The 25,959-nt window shown below is 41.4% G+C and overlaps 1 protein-coding gene across 1 annotated transcript in view; it reads left to right on the forward strand.

Annotated features, from left to right (window-relative positions):
* CTXND1 (cortexin domain containing 1) overlaps positions 1 to 25,959 on the forward strand; it is a 34,998-nt gene that overhangs the window by 2,506 nt on the left and 6,533 nt on the right. The window contains exon 2 of the mRNA XM_083870617.1: positions 24,367 to 24,541. The gene's annotated coding sequence lies outside the window, so the exon portion shown is untranslated. The remainder of the gene's footprint in view (positions 1 to 24,366; positions 24,542 to 25,959) is intronic.

The following is a 25,959-nucleotide window of genomic DNA, read 5'->3' on the forward strand; positions in this document are numbered from 1 at the left end:
ATATTTTCAGGTAAACTAACTCCGGCAATTCAACAAGCCACTGTTTCCAAATTATTTCCTCCGAGGTACAAACAGGGGAGGGAAAGAAATGCAAAGAAAGAGTTGGATGTTGGAAATCACTGGATTCATAATGAGAATCAGAAGACAAAAAGAAAGATTATGCCTGGTTTTATGCTTTCATGCAATTCTGAGTCTTTAATCAAAATGTGTTTCCTGAACTGGAACCTCAGAATTATTTGCCAAATATTATTGTTCATGTCAAATGTAACATGGAGAACATTAGGTATAAAATCTAATTTCTCAGTCTAGAATAAGCATATTAGTAAACAAATGTTTTCACCTCATCTTGTCTGTAAGTAACCCTGGCAGGAGCCTTGCCAGAAGTCAAGTTCACTTTATTGCATTGCAACCTGAGAGAGAAACACGCAAAGGGAAGTTTACTAATTTTGTCCTACATTGCCAGTAATGAACTGCAAGTCAATTTAATTAATGAAGAGTAGCTGCTCAGCATTAGTAGTCACCTGAACTACTTTAATTTGCATCACTGTATTTCTACCAGTTTTTGACATGTAGCAGCACGGACAGCTTTCCCTGGCAATAAGAAATACGACCGTCATTTAAGTACCAGAGGCAAAACTTCCAGTACAAAACTGGATGAAAGAGTATACAGTGGGTGGATAAACATGCTGCATCATTTCAAAGCCCAGTGAAAGTGTGTGTCATTGTTGCACCAGGAACCAATGGCGCAGACGATGTCGCATTAAAAGACACAATATTCAGCACGTTCTCAAAAGAGATAAGTTTAGCTGTGTTTGTACAAGAGCAGGGAATTTTTGTACCATGTTGAGTAGAACTGTCATGTTTATAAAGAAATACATCTTACAGCTAGTGACATCCAAAATGTGCCACATACATAGTCAATACTTTCTGACTACAAAAGAAAGGACATTTTCTTCCTTTCTTGTTTTTCAAGGGTAGACTTTCTGATGGCGTCAACTACTTAGATATGCTGCATAGTAATTGTTTTATTCATATGTATGAAAGAAAATCTCTTAGAATCTTCATCATACTTATCTGCTGTGAGCATCAGGATTGAATTTAATTGGGATTTTCAGCTATATGCTTAGACAGTCCATTTTCAACAACAAAATGAATACGTTATTATTTTCTACTGTCACTTCTTTCCAAGGGCAATTACTTAATACTCTGTAATAGCTACAATTGAGGATACTTCATTTGCCACAGTGACTCTCCTCACTTTGCACACCCACACAAACCCCAGGACCTACTGTGAGTGAAGCAGCAGTGCAGTAGCATTCAAGGAGGATTAAAGGACTAAGATTGAGTACTTCCTAAAGCCTGCAGCCTGAGCTGTCATTTAAAACAGGAGCAAAAATTATGTACCTGCTTCTCCCAAGTGCTCTTCAAATGGTGTAGATATGCACACAAAAACCATGCAGAATTAGAAAGATCACACGCTGTGTTTGGCAAAGTATCTCCCAAGTGCACCTGGTGAGGCAGGGCGACCTTCAGCAGGTGTAGAAGAACTGGCCCACGATTCCCTCACCCTCTGCATCTATTCCTTAAAGCTTTAGGCAAGAATTCTGGCATCTGGCTTTTTGGAGGATAATTCAAGACACTGAACTTTAAAAAGAAGTCTGTGTTCTAGCAAACTTAGTCATGAGCAGCAAACTGCAAATCAGTATCTGTTTTTCACTGAAACATCTGGAAGAAACTCCAAATGCCATGTGCTCAGCTCTGAATCCTCATGAGTTCATGGAACCTTTAATCATCTTTTCTTTCCTTTTGGACACAAATACAAAGGAAACTGTGTGTGAACTAAATATGGGTTTGCTTCATTTAAGGCTGCAGAGACACACACCTCTTCCCAGCATTATTTTAGCATTCAAGTTTCAAATCTATTTCATCCATCCCTGGGGAGACTAATCCTCTGAGGGACTAAGCCTCTGGGGATCCTGTCCATGTATACTCAGAATTCATAGTAGGAGCCAGAGAGATTCCTGGACAGGAAGAACATTGAATCCCCCAGTGTCAGTCAGGGCTTTGTTCAGAGGGAAAGATGAGGAAATGAGACAGAAGGTTGCTGAAAACACAGATGCTCACATTTCTTCTGCTAGAAACAGGGGATGATTTATTTCTTTTTATCATAAATCACAGGTTTTCCTTCAGGGATTTGCTTCAGATTTTCAATCAGCACTGATGGCTGTAAAGTATCGCATGCCCAAGCAAATCAAAACTACCTGGTAGAAAAGCCTTCCATTTCTCTCCCTGCCTGATCTGATTGATTTCATGATTACTGGAGAATTTGCTGCTGCACATATTTAGTTTGTCTTATAAACCAGTCCAAGGCAGCTGATGTCACCCATGCAATTTTGTTTTCATATTCAAATTCAAGCTCCCACTCCCTCTGTCAGCATTACCAATGTATCTATGACTTCTCACCAAATAACCATATCACACCATATGTTGCAGAATTGTTTTGGATTTTCACCAGTTTACTTTAGAATTCAGCCCTCAGTCTGAGCATAATTCAGCTGGGAGGAGGTCAATTACAGAATCACAGAGTGCTTTGGGTTGGAAGGGGCCTTAAAGCTCATCTCATTCCAACTCTCTGCCATGGGCAAGGAATCTTCCACTAGACCAGGATGCTCAGAGCTCCATCCAGTCTCTCCTCAAACACTTCCAGGGAAGTGATTTTTAAAAAGCCTCGTGAGAGCCATGAACCAAAAGCGATTATGAAAAACAGTGGGAATGGAAAGAGGAAGAAACCTCAGCTCTTGACACAGAGGGATCCAGTTTTTGTCAGTAGGATCTTGTCAAGAAGTTGTCTCCCATTATTAGAAGTCCAAATAATGATAATTTGTAATTACTCAAAGTCAAAAAACTCCAAATAACCAAACTAAAAAGACTGAGCTCTGAAAATAAACATTACATTAATTTTGTCTTCCATTTAAGGTATTCATAAGGATTTATGCTTCAAAGCTTTCATCTTCAAGCATATGAGAGCATTTTAGAATAAAGAATTTTATATCTTTGCAGAGTAACCTCATCAGAGCTTCAAAAGCATCACTGCATATGAAAATCTCACAAGGTTAAAATTTAGATAATCTCTATATTGAGAATCACAACTTTACAGAACATTCCTTTCTTCTATTTTGTTTTAGTTTTTTTTTCAACATTACATGACCAGCTTTGTGTCTTACAGCCAGCAGAAATGTTTCCCAGGAAGAAAAATGAAGATATTTTCTACCATCTGCATCAGCAAACCACCAGAAAATGATATTTTCTGGATTATATTCTGTCTCTGAGTTCACTGTATCATCACTGCAGTTCTGCAAGTTGCAAGCAAAAGGCAGCCAGGAAGGAAATACCCAAGTAAAGCTGATCCAATTCTTGTTCAGCTGCAAAAGTCTTCAGAAATATCTCTCCTTACTCTTTTCATGTGCTATATTTGCTCAGCACACTGAAGATGACTTGCATTATATTGTGTCCCATTCAGACTCTGTCACACCATTACAGCACTGACAGTTCTCATCTCTGTGTTCACTATGGTATTTTCTGGGTAGAAGCAGATTCTCCTATTTGGAAACACCTGCTTTCACTTCTTATCATTTTCCTTCTGCCACATGTTAGTAATGAGCTCTTTTAAGAATTGCCTGGAGAATGGGAACAGGTTGGTAATAGCATGTATAAAACAAAACAAAACCAAAACAAACTCAGAATTGCATCTGTGAAGGAGTTTTTTTCCCCAGCTGCCTTCTGCTTTGGGTCTTGATCCCATATCCATGGAAGGCAATGAGGAGACTCCTACTGACTTCATCAGAACCTAAAAGACTTCAGAGAAAGGTATATTGGGAGTATTTTTGGTGGTATTTGTGATGCAGAAGAAAAGAAGTGCAGGAGCTCGTGACCTTGCAAACCCTGGCCATGGTGAGCAGCAACACCCACCTCCCTCAGGGCCTTTATTTGCCTAAAGTCCCACACACATTAAACATTCACAGCTGGGCTGTTATAGACAGTGAGGTTTGGTGCCATCCTCCTGTTTTCTAATATTGCCTTGATTTAAATTATGTGCAGAACAAAGGAAATAATATTTTAGAAAAGGAATGAAAACATAATACAGGCACATATAAAATTTGGTTACAGATAGAATTAAAGTAGATGGAGTAACTTTTCTTATGAAGAAATACTGCACCTAAGGAGGGTGTTTTGTATAATAGTCCATAGCTTGGGATTTGATTTAAAAAGCCTTTTGGACATCCTTAGATCTCAAAGTGTAGAGAAAATCAGCAAGGGAATGTGTCTCTTTTTTTGTATATTTGAAGCATTTCCTTCATATAATCCTTGTAAAACCGAGATTTTGGTGAGGAATAATAAGCACATGCAAATGAAGCAGATTCTCTGAAAGAAGCAAAACCCCAGAAAACCCAAATAAATCAAGATCTGGAAAGAAAATGCGAGCAGCATATATTCCACAGTAGGTTTCCTTAAGCATTATTTAGTGCTAAGGCATTTTCTGTCTCTGATGTAAGAGGAAAAGCAGTGGGTCCCAGCTGGATCCCCCTGTGTCTCTTGAGGAAGCAGCACCAAGGAAGGGTTGTGTTCATGTGCTGCCTCATTTCGAGCTCAGTGGACAGACTTGTACAGCAACATGTCAGGGAATGGCTGACATCAATACTTGTCTCCAAAACTACCCTGTGACACTGGGATTGACTCAAAAGGACACTATTGAGCTGTTAGGAAGCACAATCTGCACAGAAACCATCACTGTCTGTAAGAGGAGGAGGTTGAGTAGTAGCAAAATACAGAGATTTGTAATTGTGTGCAAGTACACACACACAGAGGCAAACCTTGGGGTTCATCTTTGGGGTTTTCACCAGCTGCTGGCCAAAAAGAGCTGCTAAGAAGGGCTTGGGAGCCACTGGAGCCCCACAGAAAACACAAGATTTTTGTGGCATTTGTCTAAGTTATGAAGACAATATACTAAGTTTCTCATGAAACACAAGAAGCTCAGAGCTCTTCTATTCCTCTTTTTTGTTTTTAACACTCTGGGTTTCCTTCCCTGAGCCTGTAGACCTGAAGGAAAAGCACTTTACAAGCACTGCATCCTACCCCTGCCTGTGGGCAAGGGAGACACAGATTAAATACAGCAGAGAATGAGCTAAATGTGCTGTCTGACTCAACAGAACAACTTTCTGCTTCCCCTGCGCCTGGGATCTTGCTTTAAAAGTGATGTTATGTTTTCAGGTGATATTTAATCAGTCACCATCCAAAAGAAAAACACCTCAGCTGACTGCTAGGCTTTTTTTTTTCCTTTTGGTTAGCACTGAAGTGTCCTTCTACTGATCGTGGAACAAACTCTTCTTGATGATGCTTGCCTGGGTTTCAAATGTCTGGAGATGCTGCATGTGTGGTAGGTGAAACTTAGAAGAAAACACATTGGAAATACAAGGGGTCAGTCTCACCCTTTACCCTGCACTTCCCATTGCTGTCATAGCAACTTGGCCCCATATATTAAAAGTTTAAGTGTGTATGTAAACCTGCTGCCCTCAAAATCATTTCTGTGTGCTCCAGTGACTTCACTGGGCAGTTTGGCAGCAGAGGACCACATTGAATTCTTCTCAGTTAAAATGCACAGGAGTTACAGTTTAACACTGAAAGGTTCAGACTGGCTGTGTAAGGGAACCACAGGAGCAACCAACCTAGGCTGAGGTTTTTTATGAACTCTGATTCAGTGATTTAAACTCATTTGGTTTTCTGAGATGGTCTAGAGCTCATAGGCAGTGTATTACTCTGTCTTGGCTGACAAGAGGTAACTCCTAAAGATGCATGACCTTGGTTTCTTGCTGTCTTGGAAACATAATAACAAATTGGAAGTAATACTTTTTATTGATGTTCCCTACCCCATCTGCAGTTATGGCCATGTTATGTGCTATGCCACGGTAATAACAGAAACACATCAACACAAACCTTGCTGGAAATAGCTCTAGCACAGCTTTGAAAGCCATTTTTTCGGGTGAATGAAGTAAAGAGAAACTTTTCATCTCCAGGAACACATGAGCCTTTCTAGTGCACTTCAAAGCTTGGCCAGCTGGAAGGAGGAGCTGTAGCAAAGTGCTGTGGAGCCTGTTTGGAAGCTGACTCCAGCACAGGAATTGAAATAAATGAATTTGGCATCTAAAAGGAGGTTTTGTGGAGTCAACGCTTTCTAAGCAGAGGACAGAGAGAGATTTGGCAAGGTTGGTGCATACATTATTGGCATTTTAGTGTCACAGAGGGGTAATCCCAGGTCTAACTCTGAGCCAGCTGAACTTGTCATGGTCTTGAAGCCCACCCTCCTCAGGCAGGGCTGAAGTGATGCTGAGGTGACAGCCTTGGGCAGGGGAATGTTAGACACTGTCAGGGAACGAACACTTGCAAAATAAACATCCTTCCCTTTCTGTACTAACCTGTGATTTTCTGTATTCCCCACTCCCCACCCACCAAAGACAAAGCTTTTATATGGAAAGTTGTCAGAGAATGAGCATGGGAATGGTGAGAAAAGAAATAATTTATTTCTGCTTTTGGTTGTTCAAACCAAAACACTTTTTTAAAGGAGTCTTTTCGAAATGGAAATCAATGATGGTTGGCATCATTCTCAGAACATTGCCTTGAGACACTGAAGTGCACAAATGCTTTGCTGATATTTTGGACACAGTGCAGAAGAATTTTCCAAGTGATTTTCCATCTCCCAGGAAAAAAAATAAATTGTATTTTCCTATTTGCATTTGGACAACTATTTGTATCTTAAAGCAAATATCTGCAAAACATTTGTGCCTGCAGCATTTTTAAAATTAATAGCAGAGAAGGAAATAACACTGGCAGTCTAGTCAATTTTTTTCTGTTGGATTTGGTAAGAATGGGATACTCTATGTAAAGAAAGTCTTGTTTCCTTATTTGTGTAGGGATCAGAACCGTTGTCTTTAGCTTTCTTTTCTCCTGACAATTTGTTCCTGTAATCTCCTTATGTTCTTACATCAAAACCTTTGGCTAAATTGAAAGGTAGCTTAACAGACAATTTAAGCTACACATTAGTAAACATAACAGGAAGCAATGGAAGAACTCACTCCACAAAGAGAGAAAAACAGTGAACAACAGAAATCTGTGCTGCCTTCCCTAGTTTTTATTCCTTTTTTAAAAAAAGTTTCCTGCAACAACATCTTTCTTCCTCCATTTGCAAGTTACATCTGCTCACACAAAGTCCGTGATATGCAAAATAGTTTGCACCATGGTTAGGTCTGTTCTAAGGAGATAAAAATGGATATTTATCAGTGGCAAGTGCAGGAAATGTGTGTCTGGAGGAGTCTGAGCACATCCAGGGGAGTGAAGAGGCAAGATTTGAGATGGGCCCAGTAACCTTGTCTGGGGGCACATAGAGCTCCTCAAAACAACTTTCAGCATCAGCTGAAAGCATCTTCTCCAAGTGCAAGGTGTGTGTGGTTAAAAACCCCAACACAGAAACCACACTGCAGGTAATTCCAGGTCACCCTTCTCAGGAATGGGGGGAGAAGAGGCAGAGGAGCTCTGGGAACTCTCAAACAGCATTGCCATCACTGTTTCTCTGAGGAAAGAGCATGGTCCATAACCAACACAGCAGATATAGCACTTCAAATCTGTTTTCTATATCATTTGTAGATCTTGTAGAGAGATCTCTGCCTCAGCCAGAGCTAGAGCAGCACCACCAAGGTGCTCAGTTCTTCAGGGTGAAGGGGCTTGTGGAAGGAATGATTCTAAAGCACCAAACTAGAGCCCCAGCTCCTTGGCTAGGACATTTTCCTTGTTTTTCCCCCTCTTCCCCACACAATCCATCCAAGTGTCTCCCCCACTGACTGTCTGGGAAATGTGATGAGTTTGATCAGGAAAAGAAAAATTTCTCCCCTAGCTCTATTAAATTCTGTGAGTGTCCTGAGAGAAGATGATCTTTGGACAGCAGCAGAATATATGATTGCAAGCAGACAGTAATTTTATTACACAACTGCCCAATAGCACTTCTCTGAAATATTTTGAAGTTCTGTGGCATAGAGAAAGTCAGCATTTTTAAAAGCAGTTTAAACCATAAAAACAGAGAGGTAACCAGCAGGGGAAAATCAGAATGGCTGTTCCTTCAGGATTTTTGAGTGATTAGACTAATTTTCAACCTTTCTTGTATGTGATCTATTATTTAATCTCCCACCTTAGTTCATAGCAGCAAACAATAGTCTATTCTAAACCTCTGTTTTTCCTCCATTATTAAAGCATTACTCTCTAAAAGAATGGATTTTGCAAAATGCTACTGTAAGAGAGAGGAGAAATCAGGAGCAGCTCCAAAAAGGTTCAGATGGCTGTGCCAGTCCTGCTGCTGTGCCATGTCACTGCTGCTGTCAAGAATATTCCTCACCTTGAAAGCTAAATCAAAGAGAATTTTAAAATAAGGAATAAAATTAGAAGATCAAACATGTAGAGGTGAGGAAAGTGGGATCAGGTCCAGTGCTTACTATATTCTTTCCCATTTTTGTGTTATCATGAAATAGAAATCAGTAAATGCTCTAACTGCAATTTGTGTCAGTAAAAAGGAGAAGAACAATCAAGTTCCTACAATTTTTTTACTCTTATCACATAACATGGGCTAACTACTGTGCTTTTTTCCCCCACTTGATCTCTTTGTAAGGTTATCTTAAAGAGTTTCCTCCTGCTTTATTTGAAGAACTGAGTACAAAGGATGAATTCTATTTCTAAACAGATTTGCTCAGCAAAAATTTCTGATTTCTTACAGTTTCTTCTCATTGTATTGGCACTTTCTTTTTTTCTTCCCCACACACTCTTGCTAATATAAACTTTCATTAACATGTTGCTTATTGGGCCCATAAACATATTAACATGCAGGGTGTTAAATAACTACTGAAGATCTTGAATAAATACATTTAGCAGGCAACAACGTGTTTGAATGAATGATAATCACATCAAAGTAGCAAAGATGATTCTATATACCTCTTTCTTTTAAATATAATTTTAGATCTCCCTAACTTTCTGAGAAGCTGTGCTTAAAACACTGGTGTGAGTACAGAGCAGAAAATCTGAAGTCATTTACTTTCAATCCTTCTCAAAAATACTCTGCATTTGCTTGTGCAGCAGAACGATTCCAGGGACACTGAAAAGATGCTGTGAAAATCACTGCTCCGTAAAGTCCTTGCTGGCTACTGTTTAGAAAAGGAATTTGTGAAGGAATAAAAGCACTTTTTCACCAGGTTACAAAAAAGGAGAAGGAAGAAATAGTTTCCAGTTGCTGGAACTAAAAAAGGCGAGGAAGTGCAAGTGCATGCAAAGAGGGAAAACCACAATTCTCCTTTGCAAAAAGGGAGGAATGATGTGTAAAAGGCATTGAAGAAAATACTTCTACCCCAGCCACAGGAAAGATTTGTGTATAATCAACTTCTGTTTGCTGCAGAGCAGTCACCGACGTATTTTCATGCAAGCTGATGTTGTTTTCCCTGCTTGAGTGGCATAGCAATAATAAATACATTTATTATTCATTAAATGCCTTCAAAATATTTTAATATGCCTCAGCATTTCCAAGGTGTTCAAATCACAGCAGTAAAACACCCTGCTCACACAATTTGCTGCCTTAACAGCTGAATATTACAGTTTGTAGTTTAAAGTTTCTGTGTGCACATTTTCAGACAGAGTGGAGAATCACTTCAGGCATCTGGAGTCAAACACTTAAAAAGAAGTTTTTCTCTTAAAAATGACACCCCATCCCCCCTTAAAAAAAAGCTGGCATTATACACAGCTCAGTTCTCCCATATTTTAAAACAGGATTCGTACAATTCACCAAGTTCAGAAGTTGTCAAATGGGGAAAAGGATGATTTTAAGGTTAAGGCAGACCAAACCAAGAGATGGGTGCTGTAGTATGTGCATCCATTGTTTTGTGTGATTTAGTTCGATTCTTTCTTTTCTATACACAAAAAAACACCCCCAAAAACCAACCAACCAACCAAACAAACAACCCCCCCAAAAAACCAAACCAATAACCAAAAGAGGAAAGGAACGAGGAATCAAGATTTAGTCTTATGCTTTTCTTTGCTTTCTGTTTGGAAATAAGTCTTCACGTTGCTGACTTCACTGGCCACAGGGTCCCAGCCTAGATTTGCATGATGGAGAGCTCTGCATAGCATTTCCTGAGTGCCACTGCATGCCAAAGCAGATGGAGGGTGATTTATGGTCTTCCTTGTTTATGGGGATAAAGGAGGAGAGAGTTATGCCTAGATCACTGTGTCCCAAATAATTCCTTAAGGTTATCAAGTTTGCACAGCTCTGTTTTATGTTAAGTTTATGCCAGGAAAAAAAAATTAAATCAAAATAAGTGGAAGTAAACCACTGAAGCAGAATGCACAGAGAATGTACCAAAGCACACAGAGCTTATTTATCTACAGATGAACCACATCAGCCAGGGAGAAGTTTTATTCCCAGTCACTGCTCAGAGCTTCCAGTGAAACACTCCCAGATTATATTATTGTCACCAAGTCCAACATCTGGTGAACTTTTTCTGCAATTTGAGTCTGGCAACATGTTGGCCATAAGGAAATAAATCTGAAAGCTAAATAGTTTTTCTTCTTAAAAGATTAGCAGTTGAAACACCTAACTGCAGTTACCAGTGTTGTGTCCTGTGGAATATAGAGAGAGAAACCATTCAGAGACCTGAGGGCAGCCTGTGATACAATGAGCAATAACACGAGATATTCAGCCCTTTCAGCAGCCTGCAGATGACTTGGGAAGGGTTCAGAGACAATGGAGATGTGATCCTAACGTGATTGGAACTGGCAGAAACCTCTCACCAAGATGCAAAATAAGCCTAAAAATGAATATGTGTTATTTACTGCATGTCTCCCAGATAAGAATATGGAACTCCAGGAATCCAGAGGATGTTTCCCAGAGCTCTGGCCTGTGCTGTGTCCTGAGCTCTGACAGTGGCAGAACTGCCATTCATGAACTTCAGCACATCCCAGGAGCCAAGGCTGGTTTTGTCACTTGCTGATGTCACTGCAGTTTGAAACTTAAAATGGAGCTTGTTACAACCCTGGCCAAAGACTTACCACAGGGAGTTCTCTTTTTGCTACAAGAACTCTTGCTTTCATATTAATAAAGTCAGGCATTGACAAATTTGCTGTTGTTTAAGGCAAATGCTGCTGCAGGGGTTATGTGAGGCTGTGGTCTCAGTCAATGGGGTATAGGATTTTACCATTCAGTTCCAGAATGAAAAAGTGCAATTAAATGCTCTTGAAAATGTCATGTCCTGTGCTAGGAAGAAAAGCCTTCCAAAATAGATTTCTTGGTCCAAGTCCATGATTCTTTAATGTTTCTGTAAGCAGTAATGGTTTTGTCCTGCAAGACAAATACCCATTGATTGGAGTTTCTAATGACTGCTAGGTCAGGTTTCCTATGTATTTGTTTAATTAATTTCTCTGACCTTCCTTCTATTTAATACTTGGGATGACAAATTTCCATTTTAGCAGCTGTGTGGATGTGAGTCTGAAGCACCCATGATGTCAAAGGCTTTGTATTCATTTACTAACCAAGTTATTTTGGGCCTTTTTTTAAATAATGTGCATGATCAGCACAGATGTATGATTTTTTTTTCAGCTCAATCTCATATCACTTATCACATGGATTAGAATTAATTCATACACATTAATCTACAGGAAAGAGATGGTTACTGTTTCTTGAGATAGGAGGAAACCCTTTGAACTCCAGGGAGGACACCAGATAAATGCATTAAATTTTAAAGTTGAAAAGTTCCTTCCTACTTTAATTAGCAATGCTTCAATTTTCTGCCTCAACATTCAATAACAAAGGTGGAGACTGGGAGAAATTCCATATCCAGTACAGAGACTGCAATGTGCAGGCAATGCCAGCTGCCATCCAGCAAACCAAGCACAAACTTTAAATCTGACAGTGTTAGCTGGACTTAGGTTAAAAGTCAAAGGCAAAGGAATAAATTGGTTCTTGAATCCTTCCTAGAAACCCCTGTTCTCATTCAAGTCTTAGCTCAGTTGGTTTGAGCAGGGTGCTGGTATCACCAAGGTTATGGGCTCAATCCCCATATGGACCAAGATATTTACTCAAGAGCTTGACTCAATAACCCTCATGGGTCTCTTCCAGCTCAGAACATTCTGTCAATCTGTGAAGTGTTAAGCAAGTCTACAAGAAAATAGAAAGCTAAATGCAATTCTATATCTTGTCCTCACTGCTTTATTCTCAGGTCTGCCCTTAGTACATATTTAAAGCCAGGCATGTGTTTAAATCCTTGCATGAAAACTGCATTCAGATAAGTGATCTAAAATTAAAGTATCAGCCCGGCTCTTGTATATTTGCAAATCAAATTTGTTTTGACAACAGGTTAACATAAGACACTGATGAGGCATAGAGCCTAGAGCAAGATGGGTTGTGTGATTTAAAGCTCTGCAATTAAAGACAAGGCCCAGAAATGCTGCCTTCAAATGTGGGTGTTCAGGTTCTGCCAGGACTCTGCTGTCTGCCAGTGAACTGGAGCAGTTGCCATGCTACTTCATGGAAAATATTTATTAAGTCAGTGATTTATTTAGTCTATTTAAAGAAGGTGGAATAAAACACTGGGCTGGCCATAATGATTATGCTGTTGTTATTTCTTTTTTAATTAATATTGAGCAACCTGTACTGCAGCCAACTTCGAGACACTTTAGAATTGCACTCCTCATTCTCTGGCTGGAGAACAAAAGCCTCGGTTGGATAAATAATGTTTTCATTCTAGGACCCTATAGAAAGCCACTTTTCCTAGTATCTTCCTTGCACAGAGAAAAGAGACTCTTGATTTTCCTACCTCATTTTGCAGGGAAAATACTCACCTTTCTCCCCTCATCTCTGAGATATGAAATATAAGACTCAGAAACAGATGCTGGTCTGAAGTTCCCACAGAGAACAAGCTCAGCTCCTGTCTCACCATGCTTCTCTAATCAATGCAATATTTACCAGGATAGAGCCAGACATGGTACCTCTCACCCTGCTGGCCTGGGATAAATGAATTTTTCCACCTGTCCATCCCAAACCATCTGTCATTCTCCCCTCCCTGCAGTTTGCCAGTGTGGCTGATCCTGTGCTCACTCCCAGGCCTGCTCTGCGTTATTAAGGGGGAAATTTATGAACACATTGAAACTGAAACACCACAAAGTTTTACATCAGAGATTTGGGGTAGAGGGAAAGAAATAAAGAAAAGATCAGCTGGGCACAATGCCCTAAGCTCAGCATGTCTGACCACCAAGCTCTGCTTATTTCTAGAAGCTGAACATTGAATTAACCACTGGGAAAGACTCTTTCAGCTTACATGGGAGACATCAGGGGTTTGGTGCTGATATATTACCCCTCTATTGGGGTCAGTGGGGCAGAGGCTGGTGACTGTCAGTACCAAGTGATACTTTCTGAACTGTGGGAAACTCTCTGACCCAGAGAAGAGAGACATAGCTAACTACAAACTCATCCTGGTGCAATGGTGTAATACCATGTTGTGTTCAACCCACAACAGAACAGCCTTCAGAAGCTATTTTAATCAATTAAGAACAGTTGGACCCTTTAGCACATAGTTACCATCATCTACTTATTATGCACTTAAAATGCAATTATAGACAGGAAAATAATGTTCGTTTTCTATTGGCCTCGTTTTCCTTGAGTGAATTAAGTCTGCTTCTCATCTGCATTCACAGTCCCAGCTGCTTCCTGACTGAAACAGATCCTGTAGGCTTTTTATATCCAGTAGCAATGCAGCAACGCCATATGTAAGGCCAGGGTGTGTGTGGGAGCTGGGATGTCTCCTGGCTCCTGAATTATTGGCCTGTTCCAAGTTCCAGTGTGGAATCATTCCCTGTGTGGTGATTCATGAGGTAGCAAAGAACCCAGATCTAGTCCCAGGCTGTGTTTTTAGGCTTAGAAAAGCAATGGTGCTTCTCAAGCTTAAAAAAACAGAAAGGAAGATAGTTTTTAGAGTCCCTGCCTATAACAGAGCAGGTCTCTGAGGCTATTCATTATCCAAGGCTGCTGGTAAAAAAGAAAAGGTGAATGTAGAGCAAAGGAGTTTTCCTAAACATGTATAAATAGCAAACCACTACATTTTCACTGGAAGAAGAAAAATTTGCAGACAGGGCAATGCTCAAGAACTCCTGAGCCCACAAATGCTTGTGTTCCCTGAATGTCATTGATGCAAGTCACTTGCTGCCATAATTAGCTTTGTCAGAAGACCTGAAATAGAAGGAGGTGGAGTCCCTGCAGTATAAACTGATGGGGCCATGTACCAGGGTGGTGTGTGGAGAGGATACCCCCAATTCCTTAAATTTGTTTTCCTTCCTAACCACGGCATTTACAGGGTCATTTGATGGACAGATATGCATAGACTGGCCGTGTTTCACCAGTAGATTGCTCCACAGTTTCAAGGTTATATTTATGAGAAACCTGCCAAATGCTTTAATTGGTGTCCACTGCAGTAGGTCACCAAGGGAAAAAAAAAAAATCAAACAAACCCATTCCAGGGCAGCATTCAGGAAACTACTCCATAGGAGAAGTTTGAAGTTGTGACAACACAGCCTTTAAGACTCCTGGAAGACTTACTTTAAACTATACCATCAGTAGATGCCAAATGAATAATTTGGACACCTTTCTTTGTGGTCAAGTGCAGGTTTCTATGCTGCTGTATAATATTTAAACACTTCCTATTAAATATTGCATATCAATAGAACTGGTTATATCAAACAGCAGATAATTGCTGGCACTTATTTTTCAAAGTCAAAACTCTGCTTGAACTTCCCTTTGAGAAAATTAGGGTTTTATTAGCTGGCAGAGAAGGGGAAGTGATTCCAAGGGCAATTTGACTTGGGAATGCAGTGTTCCCATCAGAGCATCCTTTCTGGCAGGAAGGCTTTCCTGAGACAGAAAGTTCAGCAGGGTTTCCTGAGGCTGTTTAGCTCTCAGACCTGATTTTATGGAAGCCTTGGGAGATGTTGGGATGGTACCTTCAGGCACATGAACCCAGTAATGCACAAACCCCACTGTGTTTCTCACTGCAAAGTCAGTGGTGAGTCAGTGCATAGAATAAAAATGGTTGAGGGGGAGAAGGTCTAAAGTTTGTGTTTGTCATTCCACTGAACAATGTGGGAATGCCAAGTGTAGGCTGCCAGCCTATACATCCCACGGATTCCACAGAGGTGTCTTGGAAGCACGAAGTTTACTCACTGTCACACTCTCCTGAGCCCCAACCCACCAGATGTAAATAGTGCTGCCCTTGATTTTCCTGCTCATGGGGGACATTTACCACCCCCATGATGGCATTTGTGTTTTCCCTAGCCCCAAAGCACTGGGTTAAAGTCAAGCAGTCAGGAGTTTCTGTCTGCCAACAGTCTGTCTGGTTGAAGTCAATGCAGTTTTTATGAGGCATTTTATTATTAAAACAATTTCTCTAGAAATCAAACCTCCCACTGCCAGTCCAACATTCACCAAACTAATTTAGTTCAAGGGTGCTCACAGTCATGTAAATAGAAGCCAGAGATTTTTCTCTGCTTGGGGAAAGTCATTCAAAGAGAGGTACTCAGCCATGTGCAGGGCATTTTTCAGCACACCCATAAAGAGCTGTTCTGTAGCTGAGTGCTGTATATCTCACTGCTTTTGAATGGTTTGCAGTTGCAGTGTTCCTCCAGCCCAGGAAGGGTGCCTGAGGCAGCCCTGCCACATGGGCCCCATTATTTACTCTGTGTTTCACTCCAGGGTTGCTGACCCTGGTAACACCACATGCATCAGGCTGTGTGTGAGCAGGCTGCCCAGCCTCCTTCCCTTCAGCCACCAGCCTATACATGACCTTCCTACTTGGCATATTTACAAGAACTGAATTTTATAGCACTCCCAGGCTACTTTTTTCCATTGCTGCCCCCCCTTAGAGCTGAGGGTGCAGTTGAAGAAGTCACATTAGAGAGAGATGCTGGAGGAAATCTCCATTTGCAAAGTTCAGTTTGCAGAGCAGACCAAGGGAAGGCAAAGCCCAGAGTTACAGACTGGGGGCAGTGATGGAGGTTCTTGCTGCTAAAAGAGTTTCCTTGTATTTTTGCTTAACATCTTCTCAGTAAATAGTTAGTTTCAGAAAAATAGGAGTAGTAAGATTTTATTTGCCTTCCTTTGGAAGTGGTAGCTCCTAAACTCAGCCAGAATTGAGGTCTGTGCTTTGCTGTTACAGGTGACTCGAACAATCCTGCTCTAAACAGACAACTTGAAACAAAACATGGGCCCTTGCCTTGTCCTGCCACAGATAATCCCTGTGAGTGTGTTAGCTGTGCCTGCACAAACCCTGAGCACCTCACACACCTCTGTGTGCCAGGCTGTATCTACACAGAGGCTTCCACCCAAAAGAGAATGTCAGGGTTTTTTACTTTAGAGGGAACCATGTTCCCCTAGCCACAACATCCAGATAATTCTTTGTGTTAATATGCAGTGACATGGGAGAAGATTTGACGCTTTTTTCTGTGCATCAGAAACACTGCAGAACTGGGCAAGACCAGCTGCCCTTGTTTGCCTTTTAAGAGAAGACCTATGCTGAACCACGATGGAGTTACAAATCTCCTTCTGCCACTTCACTCCCCCCTCCTCAATCAAACCCCTGTTCTAAGTCTGACTGTTGCTGGCACATGAGCAGGAGCAGCTTCTGAGCACAGCAGTGATGGAACAGCACCAGGCAGGATTGCAGCTGAGCAACTGAAAAGCCAGTGCTGCTTTTGAGCTCAGTGTCCTGTCCTTCCAGATGCTCCAGGCTCAGCTGCAGCACATTGAACCTGTGGGAGATCTGGAGTCATTCCCTACCATGAGGCTCAGCACTAGGATCATCTAGAAGACCTTGCAGGGAAAACAGTCCAAGGGGAAACAAAGAATACTTAGTGAAAAAAAGTTAAACATTTAGTTCCAGGTCTGCATTTGCACATATATAAAAATCTTCCTTAGAAAAATCTAGTTCTGTATTGAGTCATGACCGCAGTCCTGTTATGTCCTGACATAAATCTTCACACAGAAATACACCAAATGAGGTAGGAAAATATAGTTAATCCTGGTGGTGTCATCATGTTGTGCTCCCTGCACAGCTGTAAAGATCATTGGCTGGATGCTCTGCACTGAGCTACGTGTCTGGTGAGATTGTTCAGAGGTAATTGCCTCTTCTTCAGCACACACAGATGTGGGGAGGTAACTCCTATGAGTTAGATGTATACTTACTTCTGGCCCAAAGTCACCTGTACTGCAAACTCTCCACTGCCTGCATTTGCAATTAATTAAACTTCCAAGAGCATGGGCATAAAACGAGCCTTGACAATAAAGAAATACCAGCCATGGCCAGGTAGAGACCCACTGGGACACATCTCACCTTATTATTCATAGGACTGAGCTGTTTGAGTTTAGTTTCTTTTCATGCATGAAGAGCTTTTGAGGAATCTCATTATTGCACTGAATATAAATATATTCAGTAAATATAAAGAGACAGAGCTAAACTGGAAGCAAAGATCAGTGCCTGGTTTTAAAAGTATTAGAGCTGTATTACTTACAGATACAAATAGAGATTGAAGCTGAAATTGGATCAGATCTTAAATATCTTCTCTTCTCTTAAAGGGACTTTCCAGAGGCAGCCCAAAAACATTGGAAATCCAAGAAATAAGAACATAAACCTGTTGCTGGGGCAGTCCAGTGGTCTAAGGGGAAATGCTCATTAGGGACACTGTGCTGGCCTGGTCACATTTGGCAGCCCATCCTCCAACACCAAAACTGATGCATTAAGGAGCCATAGGGAAGACCTCTGATTTGTGGATTCAGGGTTTATTTCTGGACCTGTTGTCTGTAATTCATCCAGTTCAAAAAACCTGCTGGTACTGCCTCCAGTCCTCTGTGGTAGCAAGTTTTGGGAAGTCACTACCTGCTAAATAAAGTCCTTTTATAATAACAAGCTGGTTGTCTACTAGTTCACTGAATGCCCCCAGGTCAACTGTTTCGAAAACTGATGATTTTTTCTTTTTTTAAATTGGGAGGAAACAATTTTCCCACTCTCCTGATGTGTGATTTTTTATAGCTTAAAAATTATTCCTGAGATACCTTTTCCCCATCTTCTTTAGACACTTATAAAGGATCACCCCTTTGATCATTTTAGTTGTCCTTTGATCAATTTAATTATCCTATCCCTTATGGCAGCTATCTATTCCTCAGCCCACATCTCTGCTTTCAAACCACAGTGATCCCAGTCCATAAAAACCAAAATAAAAGATAGCTACAAGGGGTAAAAAAGCACTAAGGTTTGGGGCATCTGGGCACATTCAGAAGTCAGTGTGATCCCTGTAAGAGAAAGAAAAGACCTTCCAAACTGCTGAGTCAGTTCAGGCAAGCCCTCCTGGCTCTCTGCACATTAGGTTCACTTAAAAATGTTCCTTGTGGGTAATGGCACATTAGTCAGGTATTGGCTGTCTGGGACTGTAGGATGCTGTGCCAAAAACAGCCCTTTATAAATTGAACATGTACAAAAGTTCTGGCAGTCTGATTCCCAGTGACCCACTGACAAGCTTCTGATCTAGCTGAAGATGTGGAGATGGGATGTAATTGCCCACAATCTTTTTAATCAAGGACTACACTTGCAGTAATCTGCAGCAGTGACAGAGAAAACAACATCAGGCTGTAACACACGTCTGGAATCAAAGCTCTTTTCTGTACAGTCTTAATTAAAGAGTGTTTCTGACTACAAATTTTATAGAAAAGTCAATGAGCTTCCAGCTGAGGAAAAGGACCTTTCTTGATGTGATGAAAGGCTGCACGTGTACTTAGAGAGTGTAAATGAGTACATGATCAGGAAAAATCCCATGTGGAGGAAAACACAGGTGGCACTCGGGCCATGGGTTATAATTGGGAATATCTTCAATGCAGATTGGGATGAGAGAGAAGGAGGAAATCAGTCACCCCTGAAACCCCAAGCACAAACAAAGCTATGGCCAAAGCCATCATTAGCATGGATCAGGGAAGTTGAATTAGAGCCTGGCCTGGAACAGCCCCCCCAGGGCATGGGTACCTGAGGATTCACCTAAAGGTGATCCAGAAAACATGCCCCAGAAATGAGAACAGCAGCCAGGGTGATAATCATGGGGTGGCTTTTCACTGCTTGGACAGTCTTCAATGTTGGGCTGTGGCAGTGGTCACTAAATTGGTGTTCTGCCCACCTCCTGCCACCAAAGCCCAGTCAGAAAGAGTCCCATTGTTTCACCATTCTCAGAGATCATTTTTGACTGCTCTCTGTCTTTGATTAAACACAAACTGCATTTTATACCCATCACCTGGCCCTTCTAATAAATAAATTCTGCAACTAAGAGATACTCAAAGTTTACAAGTTTAATTTATCCCTCTGTCAACATAATCTGTCACAGAGGCCAAGTTTAGCAGGATTTCATAGAATCACAGAATGGTTTGGGTTGGAAGGGACCTTTATAGGTCATCAAGCTTCAAGCCCCCTGCAATGAGTTGGGAGATCTTTAATTAGATCAAGTTGCTCAGAGCCCTGTTCAACCTTACCTTGAATATTTCCAGAGATGGGGCATCCAGTACCCTCTCCAGGTAACCTGTGCCAGTGTTTTACCACCCTCCTTATAAAAGTTTTTTCCTTATTTCAGATCTAAATAGGTCTTGTTTTAGTTTAAAACCATCACTCCTTATCCTAACACAACAGACCCTGCTAAAAGGTTTGTCCCCATTTGCACAGGCAGCTCTTTACCAGCCAGCCTCGATGCCAAAAAACCAGCCTTGGACACATTTGATTTACTATAATAGATATTGCCCACATGTCCTGGGAAGGAGAAGAGACAGAGACCATGAACAGCTGGAGCTCAGGCTCAGGATCCTGACTGATCCTCACTCATCTCAGCAATGGGCCATTTATCCTTTCACCCAGCCTTGCTTGGTGACACGCCAAATTTGGAGGCTGCTGTATTTGTTACCTGCCTACAGAGCTATAGACTAGAGCTCAATTATCTTTAAATTCTTATCAAGAGCCTTCACTGCAGCCAGGGCTGTCATGGAAAATGTAATGCATGTCCTGACTCAAGGTTTTGGTTCATTTGTAATAAAAATTATCTGGCCTCTCTCTGAAGGAAGATGCAATCCATCCCTGTTGGGAGACAGCGGAAAATACAGTTTATGTGGATGCCAACTGGATCTTCATCAGAAAGAATCTTTTGTGCAGTGTTCATGTGCAGAGCTGTGCAGAAAGGGGGGGAGGGCCTGAAAACAGGAAGATTTTCTGTGCTGTTGAGCTGTTTGGCTGCTCACACTGGCTCCAGATGGTGCTGGAGGCACTCAGTGCCTCTGAAAACCAGCCAACTTTCATTCTCCCAGTTCTTATAGTAGCAAGAGAAAAACTGTTCTCTTGAGAAAAGAAAACAGGGAAAAACTAGTAATGATATTTCTGCTTCTCCTGTTGGCAAATTATAGCTGAAATTAGATAACATGCTGCAACAATTCTGGCTTTCCAGCTGGAGAGGGAGAGAGGCAGTGAGCTGCTGTGGGTGTCCCACGTAGCACAAGGCTCTGCTCCCTGAAACAGCCCTAACCCAAAGCCATTTGGATCACCTGGGGACTCTAACTTTTCATTTCAGAGCTTCAATTATTCTTTCCTCCCATTCCTCCTACCAGTAAGAAGAGATAAATCTGTTTAAGTAGGGCTGATTTTGCCATTGTTTTCTGAGGGTTTCTCACCCTTACCCAACAACATTTCTGGGCTCTGGGGCTGCTCCTCCTGGGGGTCTCTTTCTGCCCAGTGACCTGGCAAGAGATGCTGATGGTGTTTTACCTCATGTCCTGCTTTTCAGCCAGGTCCATATTTCTATTACATCCCAGGCTCATTCATTCAGTCTTTCAGACTCCTTTGCAAGATTTTTTTTTTCAGTTTAAGATAGGATGTGGTTCAGCTGGCATTGCAGCCCTGGTTAGGTCACCACAGAGAATCAGAGCAATAGCACAGGAGGTTTTGTGCATGAGCACAAGCTACAAACATCCATCCTCACCATCCCCTGCAGACCTGACTGGTTCAGGAAAGGAACAGACAGGAGCAGTGCCTTTGATAGAAGCCCTGTGTCAGTTTGCCTCGTTTTGAGCCAAAACACACTCTGGACTTTGAGCTTTATTTTTGTTTATGTTTAATTGATCAACTCCCTCTCCCCACAAATTTCTGAAGTATCTGAGAAAAACCTGTATTTAAAAAAGTGTATTAATTAATTATCAGTATGGATTAAAGAGTACCTGGAGCTATTACAATGGCAAAGCCACCTGTAACTATTTTGGATGTTTTGCTGCTCATTTATTAAAACTTTCTTGACTAGGAGATACCTTCATTAGCAAGAATTTAACTTTTGATTTGAAATAAATGATTCAGAGATTAAGCAGGGCTATATGATTTCTTTCTGCCTATATTTGTGGCAGTTCTATAGGCATAACCCAGCTATTTTTGCTGAGAATTCATCTACAATACTTTTTCTCAATTGTAAAAATATTGATACAGCCTCAATCTGATCTGTATGTAGCTTTTCAAGATGAAAGGGGAAAAGATGTGTCTCTGAGAGATATGCTGCAAGTTAGAGAATACTGGACATCACCACCACAAGGGAATATTTATGTAAAAAGGGGTTGCTGTTCTACCTTGAAGTGAGCCTTTTGTTTTTGTAAAAAAACTAATAATAAAATTCAGAGCAGTACAGAAAAATATGGGTCGTTTTTCCTCCTTGTCAGCTTTGCTGCAGTGAAAAATTTCTCCATAGCTTTGCTTATAATTCTCCTGGCTAACAGTCATTGTTTAATTTATAAAATAACTGCCAGGGCCAACAAGCATGTTTGTCTCCTTTCAGAGGATTTAAACAGCAGAGAGTTTAAAAAGCAGATACTCCATTAAAATGAGTTTATATCATATCTATTCAGACCTTACAAGCCTTGGCTTAAAAACTTCATCCATTTGTTTCTCTAAAACTCCTTTACATTTGCTCTTGCCCTGTTGAAAGGGGATACACTCAGTGCATCACAGCAGTGATAAGGAAAGCAGCTTCAGCCCCTTATCAAAATACACATGGAATGAAGGATGCTCCTGCTCAGACAGATGTTCCTGCTCGAGCTCATCTAAACTTTTCATATCACAGGTATTGCTTTGCATTTTCTGGGCATTATCTACTGAAGGATGAATCAATGTTCCCAACAGCCCCAGGGTGGAAGGCAGCACTGCAGGGAGGATAGATTGTACAGTCCCTGCAGCTCTCTCACCACAGCAGGAACACAGACAGGGAGCCAAAGGAATGTCCCTGCAGCACACACAGGAGTCCCAGAGCTCCCTGCCCCAGGGATGAGCCTGGCCAGGCCAGGACAGCACCAGGGAGGGGAAGCAAAATCCCTGGGCTGGGCTCTGAGGAAACATTGGGTTTTCTTTCTCCTCCTGCTCTTCCCCGGATTTTAAAGTAACTGATACAAAGGCAGCATCACAACATCATCCTGCATCACCTGCCCTTGTTTATGGCACTTGAGTCCCATCACTTCCCACCCTCGTGTCCAGCCTGCAACCCTTGAATTGCATCACTGATCCTACCCCTCTTTTTTACCTCTGGATCACCACTTCCAGTCTCTGAGAAAGATTCCCAGATGTTTTCACCTCAGCAAAGTTTAGTCAAGGATTTTTCACAAAAGTTGAGCTTTGGGACTCTGGAAACATTTTTTTACCCCAGATCCCAAATGTCCATCATTTCACTCAATAGTTCTGAACAGCAACTTGTTCCCAAGCACAACCATCTATTTTTATTTTTATTTTTTAAATCTTTTGTTAACGAGTAATTCTACATGCTCCTTGAAGTGAGTGAGAAATGATTATTTGATTTAGGATGCTCTCAAATTATAAGCAGCCCACAGTTATTTTAAGTGTATGTTGCATCTTTTTCTCAATGAAGATTAATGTTATTCCTGCCATGGGGCTACGTAGGAAGGAAACATTTGTGCAACAGCAGTTTTTAAAACTTTCCCCAGATTGATTTATGCGTTTATTTGTTTTCAACTTTTGGGCTCTTGTAAATGGTGTCTTTAGTCTTCTGATGGAATACTGGCATCCAGTGATTTACAACTGGCTGAAAGCAAGTGTGTGGAGGGAAGATTATTTGTCTCTTGACCATGACTGAGGGCTGGATCGAATAAAGGAGTTTGCATAAACTAAGTTAAGCATAAAGATTTAAAAGTCATTATGTAAAGCAAGAAATAAAGTAGTCCAACAACCAAAACAAAATGCCAAACAGTGAGTTAAAAACAGAGATTAATCCTGCCTTCAGGTACACAAGAAAAATCATGCTTATAGGAAGGCAGAGTTACTGAAATGAAGTATTGATTTTCTGCTGAAAGAATTGTAAGTATAAAAGGACAATTAATTTTTAGACTAAGCTAACGGTCGTATTATTGCTCTCTGGGTGTAGCAAGAAGCTCATCTGTCTGTATCTATCTATAGCATTTGACTCCTGTGCTCAGAGGCAGTGAGTTTTTAATCAAAACTAGATTGTTAAGAATATTAGGGTATGATCAAGTGTCCAGGCTATTCCTGTATAGATTTGAACTTCAAACTGAAGGTGACTTCATTTGACAAACACACACAATACCTGTCTGGAGCAGCATTTCACCTTCCTTCCTGGCCACTCACCTCTAGTCCCTTTGCCTGTCCCCTCACAAGGGGTTGGGGCTCATCTTTTGGCTTGTTCTTCTCAGCCTTCCCATCCTACACCTTAGAACTCCTTTCCACAGCAATGTGTAAAAAGCCAGGTTTGTCACCCAGTGTTGCTGGTTGGAATTATTTTGTGTGCATGTAAAAAAAAAATATTAGCCCAAACCAGACTGAATAAAAAAAAAAGAAAAAAAGGCAAATAATTAATAGTTTTTAAGTCCTAGTGTATCAGTTCCGATAAATCAAGTAGTTTTCTTTAAATAAACCATCCAAACCCTAAATAAATATGCAGACTCCTCAGCAGGATCAATTCAAACCCAGCTGATCTTTCACTATGATTTAAAAACAACATTTTCTGCTCATTTAAGAAGAAATATTGACATGACTTTAGGCTTGAATGTTGCTCTTCCTACCATAAATGCTCTTCTAGGGAATGTCTGACAATTGAATCCATCTCGTGTACGAGTGTATCGGATGGCCTCAGGCTGTGGCTGGAGCGATTCCCAACCACTGAACGTGTCTGTCACGCCCACATCCTGCCCGAGGAGCAATTGTCAATTATTATTTCTTTTTTCAGAGCACCCCGGTGAGAACTGCTTCCAGGTCTGGGTGGAGGTGAACCTGAGCGGAGCCCGGACGCCGTTACAGCTCCACTGACTGACAAAACTTTTAAAATATGACTGCAGGGAGGATTTTGTCTGCACAATGCTGCTCTGCTGGGATGTGACAGGCTTCCTACACAGGTCTGGAAGGTATGGATCTGCTTGCATATATGAAATCTCATTTCCCTTCCCTTCCCTTTCTGTACATCTGTTGTTTTGGGAAAAAGAGTAGAGAAAAAAAATAGAAAACCAAAACAACAAACCAAAGACAGAGACTGTCTTGAAATGAATCCTGAGGGTTGAGATGAGTTGAAACATAATTAAGCAGCATAGGAACCAGCTCTCTGCAATGTATGTGGTACATTATTAGTTTATATTTAAAGTGACAGTGGCAAGATTGTCAGGTCAGGGAAAAAGAACCCCAAAAACATATCTTTAAAATTATCCTATATGGGTAGGACTGATTGCAAAATTCAGGCACACTGATGAGCACAAGTGTTACAGACAAACTGTAACTAAGGAGGATGCCAACATCCTGCATAAGGTCATAAAAATTAAATATAATCTCTCTTCTGTGGCAATCCCTCATGAAAAGGGCACTGGGAAACAAAACAACCAGCAAAGACCAAATGCTCAGGATGGAGTCCTCAGTGAGGTGCAGGGTTCCTGATCCCTGGGCCACATCCCTGACCCAGCTCCAGGGGCTCCTGACTGCCAGAGCAGAGACACAAAAACAAGCCAGGGGAGCAGGGCACCAAAACTGGAGGATGCCAACCCTTCTGAAGAGACACAGCTGCTGCCTGGCCCTGGCCCTCTGCAGCCCGCAAGTGCACAGAGTCACTTTTGGTGCTGAATTACTCACCCAGCACGGCTCCATCCCTGGGTGAGCCTGCCTGTGGCACACACCTACTCTCAAAGGAGTTACAGGGGGAGAGACTGCACTGAAACACCCAGGGATTTACAGGAAGACACACTCAGGATGGCTAAATTGCCTTGTTTGAACCAGGGATTACCCTGCTTCATCTTTTGGGTTTGTTTAGACCTAATCATATTTTCAACCAATCTGAAGAAATTTAAAAAACCACAATTCTACAGCTCATTGCTGTCAAGCTGGAGGGAAAAAAAAAGTAATTTTCTGCAATTCAGCTATTCAGAGAAAACTTGACCATTCAAGTGTGAAACTTTATAATTGTTTCTGCTGATCTTTTTTTTTTTCTTTCCCTCCACACACAATGCTGTCGACATCAACCCTGCTAGTAAACAAGAGCAAAACATCCAGCCAGCCAGTCTGTAGCTGGAGAGGAAGCTAATTTCAACAGCACTGATGGATTTCAAATGCCAGAGCAAGAAAAACTGACTGCAAAACCCTTCTGCTCACCTGCAGAGCACAGCCCCAGGGCTGGGATGGAGGGCAGGATGTGCAGGCAGAGCATCCAATGTGCTTCAGCCTGGGAGACACTTGCACACCCCACTCCAAGCCTGGCTGGACTGCTGGGCTCCAGGGGAGTGAGAAAGGGGAGTGGAGGCACTGGCTGAGGAAATGGGAATTAAGCAGGACAAGTTGTGCA

The sequence above is a fragment of the Zosterops lateralis genome, assembly GCF_965231275.1.
Source record: "Zosterops lateralis genome assembly, chromosome: 13".
NCBI lineage: Eukaryota > Metazoa > Chordata > Aves > Passeriformes > Zosteropidae > Zosterops > Zosterops lateralis.